The sequence below is a fragment of the Euphorbia lathyris genome, chromosome 3 (assembly GCF_963576675.1).
Source record: "Euphorbia lathyris chromosome 3, ddEupLath1.1, whole genome shotgun sequence".
NCBI classification, from domain to species: Eukaryota; Viridiplantae; Streptophyta; class Magnoliopsida; order Malpighiales; family Euphorbiaceae; genus Euphorbia; species Euphorbia lathyris.
This window is the reverse complement of record NC_088912.1, coordinates 82,940,985-82,946,984: the sequence shown is the minus strand read 5'-3', so window position 1 is coordinate 82,946,984 and position 6,000 is coordinate 82,940,985.

Here is a 6,000-nt window from a genome sequence, read left to right as displayed (position 1 = left end):
GCCACATTCATCATTGCATCACCATTGCTTCCGAGGGAGTCAATTTGCTAAATAAGAAGTGTTTTGGGGGCAATATATGCCTAAAAATTGAGGTTCGAAAGGTGTTCGACAACTTATATTAGAAATTTCTGATTGGGGTTATCCGAGCCTTTGAGTTTTTTTTTCGCAATTCTAGGTTTGGTTCCTAAATATTCTTTCATCGGACCGGATTTCGATTATTACTGTCAATGGAACTCGGGGTTGCTTCTCTTGTTCTAGAGGGATAAGACAAGATGATCCGCTCTCCCCAATCCTATTTGGAATTGCTGAGGACTTCCTTAGTCGTCTCATCTCTTCACGAGTTGCAACACATAATTCCAATGAAATATTCCAACTCGGCGGTAATGCCCTCCCACCGTTTATACGCTGATGATATTCTAATTTTTTTTGCAGGGCTAGCATCTCAAATGTCCAAGCTCCTAATGAGATCTTCACAACCTATGGCAACCTCTCTAGTCAGATAGTGAACTGGAAAAAGTCACATATATTTTTTGCAGATTCTGTAACGGCCAGAAGAAGAATCAGACTAGCGGCTTTGTTGGGAATAAAACATGGTAGCCTTCCGTTCGACTACCTGGGGGTCCTCTCTTACAGGGTGCTCCTCGGGCCAAGTTTCTTGGGGCCTCCGCTGATAAAATTATAAACGCCTTTAACCGTTGGACGGCACATTCTCTCTCCATGGTGGGCAGCCTAACTTTAGTCAATTCTGTGATGACTAGCTCTCTGGTACACTCTTTCATAGTCTATAAATGGTCTGTAAGCCTGCTGTCGTCACAGCTTGCTACTCAGCTGAATATCCCTGCTGCGGTACAGCAACGACTTTCTTCTAAGGTGTCGGACTTCATGCTCAAAGGGACTTGGCAGGGGATCTCGAGTCTACCAGATTCAATTGCGCAACGTGTGCAAGGTATTCAGGAGAACGGAGGTGACACAGCTACTCTCGCTTTGGCACTGCGCCATTGTTAATGCAGTTTGGATCCTTTGGTCGGTCAGAAATGACTCCATCTTCTTGGATATTCCGCCTAACATACATTTACGGCCTCGTTTCTTACGGTCCGCTGGCAGGCACCCTCGAGGGATTGGTTAAAAGCTAATACCGACGCCTCGGTTGTTGCACAAACTAGCTAATGAAAAACATTTTTATTGTAGAACACTAAATGGTGACTTGTAGTTGAAACGTAACATGATCTGACTTACTATTACTGCATATATTAGCTTATTTATTAGTATTTCTGTTATCTATGGGAACTATTCTATTTTGAATCAAAACTGTTATCTACAGAATCTAGTTGATCTGATTTATTTCTATCCTATATATATGTGCTTTATTAATTGTAGTATATTGTTTAACTGTATCATTCCTCAAGTAATTGTTTCCCATTTTTCACTCTAATTGCAGGTGACTGCAAATACCTAAGGTCTTTTCTTTTTAGATTAAGTGCAGACATGTTCTGCAAACATTTGTTATGCCTTTTATTTTGTGTCTGATGCTTCCATTGTCAAATAATATCCTAATTCTAATTCTAAGACTATGCCAATCCAATTATCAACAACAAGAAATAGAATAATGACACAAAAATGATTTAGATAAATATTTAACTAGCCTTTACAAAATAGATAAAAAAAAAAAACCATAAAATATGGATCAGCTCCTTCTTCTCACAGCATCAATTTCATTAAGGCTCCCTGCTTTTCCTTTTCCGCCCTGATAATGGCCGTCGTGGTAAGTTTGCAGCGCGTACGGACACGAGACTTTGATGACAAAGGAATGGATAGTAGCAAAGTCTTTTATCAACATCACCTACTAGTTTTCTCTTTTCAGTTGTTGCAAATGTCTTTTTTTCAAGATCATACAATACTATAAACTTGAATCCAAGATCCAACATTATCATATTATCTCCTTCCTTTCAAAATCCCAAAACTTTCACTTCCTTAAACCGGTTTATATCGAACAGTAGCGGCATTTCGGATGTAATAGAGAACAGTTTGTTCCATTTTCCGTCTTTCTCTTTCACATAAAAAACAAATTCCAATTCCAATGGATTCCAAGAGAAGAAACCCATACATAAACGGCCATCTAGAACATATATATTAGTATAAGGCAATCGGCTTTTGTTCGGATACAATGGTTCAGACACTTCAGATATCGTCTCTTTGGCCATATCAAATGCAACGAGAGCATATTCACCCCTATTTGGTCTACACAGCCAATACAAAGAGCCATCAGCAAAGTATCCAAAATATGGAACTATATCTCTTCTGTAAGGAAACTCCTGGCTACTCCTCCTCCACAAATTCGACCTCAACCCGAAAATCCAAACTTGTGAATCATGAACATTGTTATCTGTCTTGACTTCTTCAATCAGCACAACCTTGTACTCGCCAGTAGTAGAATCATAACCCAAACCCATCCCGGTTTTAATGCAATGGTCGCCTTGTGGGATTTTGATAGGGTTACGAGGAAGCTTTCGATACTGTTGGGTGGAGGGGTTCCATACAGCAAGTCTGAAAGATTCTACAAACAAGAGAACTAAACCGTTGCAGTAACCATATGGCTTAGCACTGTTTTTGTATGGTTTCTCCATCTTCTCTTCAACGCCAGTATCTAAATCACAAACATGTAATCTGTCTATCCGCCTTTCCATTGGATTTCCTCCTCGTAGGATCATCTTGCGGTCTTTCCTTTTTTCAACAGATATATTATGATGTAGATGTATAAACTCATTGCTATCAATAATGTTACACAAAGATTTAGAAAGGCATCTGAAAGACAATAGAGATTTCACTGAAGAACGAACTAGAATTTCTGTGATTAGTTCTTGTGGAACTTGTGATTGTGCAGCTCTCTCATCAGTTTTCCTGTGGAGCTTGTGCTGGTGCTGCTCCATGATCAGTTTCCAGCTATCCTGATTTATAAGAACATACATTTGTTATAAAAATTGGTGGAAAAGATTAAATTCTTATTCATAAAAGAAATACCCAAATCCAGAAAGTGAGCCAAAGATGAACAAACACTAAATCTGCATATTACGATTCTGAATTCCATTAATGAATCAGAAGAAGAAATTGAAACTGACCTTTTTCTGATCCAAATGATGAGGAACCACATCCACATCGGTTGTTGCCCTGCCGCACCCGACTTGGTTACTCATTACCGGACGAGGAGAAGAAGATAATACTGTAGAATAGAAATCAACAAGAAACTGCACGTCTCACAAGTTTACTTGATTTCAAATTCTTATTGGACTACGTCAGGTAACCATAAAGAACCAACCTCCGCCGGACTGGACTGAAAGGAGTATATCAAGGCTAGAGCTTGGCGCGCCCCCGGTTTTAGCATTCCTTATTTTAAATAAATAACTTTTTTTTTTTTGGTAAGAAGGGAAGAAAAAAAAACAAACAAACAAAAACCTAACCCGGGATCAGTCTAGGAAGACTGACCCCAATCCTATCCTCAAGAAGAGAAGGTAACAGAAAAGAAGGAGGAACGGAAAGGGTAGAAACACCTAACATCCCCCCATGCCCAGCAGCTGCCAAGCGATCCGCCACGCGGTTTTGCTCCCTATAAATATGGGAGAAGGTAAGAGAATCGAAGGCAGGACGAAGCCTCAAGATGGCTTTAATGAGATTCTGACTCTTAAGACAAACAGCATGTCTATCCGAAATCCTGTTGATAGCCTCCAAATTGTCAGACTCCACCGAAAGTCTTTTAACACCCATGCGAATGGCGAGTTTAATGCCAGACAAGATCCCCCAGAGCTCTGCAGTAAAGGAGGAGCCCGTACCTAAGTTATGGGTAAACCCAGCCAGCCAGGCGCCACCAGCATCCCGAAGAACTCCACCAGCAGCAATTCTGCCATTACTAAGGCAGGAGCCATCCGTATTCAACTTGACAACCCCTTCCCTGGGCTTCCTCCAACCAACTAACTGGACCTCTTTAACCGGGGAGGGGTGAACCAGGGGCTCTCCTTCAAAACTCTTTGTAATAACAGAGAGTTTTTTCGAGAAGTAAAACCGGAGGTCAGGAATAAAGACAGTCTTCTCAGCAAATAACTCTTCATTCCTCCATTTCCACATTTGGTGACAAATAATAGCGAAGAGAATAGCCCCGTGCTCCATACTGGCCAACAAATTCCCATTAACGCCTTCAGAGAACCAGTCAATATCAGAGAACCCCATAAAGGAAGGAAGGATGTGGTGAGGAAGGACCCCTTCCCAAACCTTTCTACTATTCGGGCAATCCCTCAAAGCATGGCACAAGGTTTCCACATGGCCGCTGCATCTGCTACAGGCACCAGATACAGCCAAGTGCCTTCTGTGTCTATCTGCATTCGTGAGGAGCCTGTCTTTGACTCCCAGCCATAGGAAACTCCTAATGCGGTAGGGGACTTTGAGGGCCCAAATGGACTTCCAAATTTCCAAAGGAGGATCAGCCCTATTAGGGGTAAAAGCTTCATAGGCCGATTTGCAAGAATAAGAACCATTATTAGTCAAGGCCCAGCAGTGTCTGTCCTTATCCTCCTCCTGATTACTAATCTTCACACCTCTAATATTAAGGAGGGTCTCCAGGCTAAGAAAGGAGTCGAACTTAGACCAGATCCAGTCTCCCTCCAAGTCCACCACATCAGCAATTCTCCAGGAGAGGAGATCATTCGGCGGAGGGGCGATGCACACCTCAATCAACGGTTTGTCACCAATCCAGGTGTCATACCAGCTTAAATAAATAACTTTTAAGCTGTCCGTTGTTTTTTTTTTTTTTTTTAAAAAGAAAATTAAATAAATTTTAAGTTTATTATAATGAAAAAAATAATTTTATCCTTCCAAAATATATAATATGAAATATTTCTTTTTAAAGGTGAAAAAAATATTATTTATGTATTGATTTTAATTACATAGTGTATATCAAAATAAAAGGCATTCGTAAAAACCTATGAAACTAAAAACCTCTCGCGCCGCCGCCGCCGCACCAACCCATCGGATTTTCTCGTCTGCTAATACCAGTGCCGATCCTGAGGGGTCTAAGGGCGAATAACCAAATGAGGGCCCTAATAAATAAAGTACAAGTAAAAAATAAATTATGAAAGTTAAGTGTGAATAGAAAAATTTCTTCAAAATGATACTTTTTCTATTACACTTAACAAAGGATTTAATAAAAAAAATATTTCATATGGAAAAAACATTTTATATCACTTTAATTACTCAGTTTCTCATACAAAATAATGTCTGTGAGCATTTTTAGATTCAAAATCACTAATAATATTATCTACATCAATATATCCTAACATGCTTCTCTCAATACATAAAAAGGCTAGATCATTTAAATTTTTCTGTGACATTAATGATCTCAAATAACTTTTTCAATAATGTTAACTTCAAAAAACTTATTTTCAGCAAATGTAACCATCACCAGGGCCGTTTAGGACTATTTGAGGCTCTAAGCGAGATATGAAATATAGGCCCTTTATATATTCATGTGACACAAAAATTTTAATATTTATCTAAAGTTACTCTAGTTTTTTGAGATGCAAAATCACTAATTAAATTTTTAAATTTAATGTCTTTAGTGTCTCATTTTCTATAGATAATAAAGTTAATCCATATTTTTTTTTTGACAATAAGTTAATCCATGTTCTTGAGTAGTATATATAGCTATTTTTTATTTTTTTTTATGTTGTTTAAAGTAAAAAAAAAACGTTGCAAGATTTTGATAAATGGTAAAATATGGATTTGATAGACATACAGTAAAACCTTTATAAATTAATACTCGATAAATCAATAACCTCTTTAAAATAATAATCTATTCTCGTCCCGATTTGGACCAGTTCAATAAATTAATACTCGATAAATTAATATCTCTATAAATTAATAAAATTTTATGGTCTCAACATTATTAATTTATTGAGGTTTTACTATATATATTGGATTTGGATGGAAGAATAAATAAATTAAATTTTATGATGG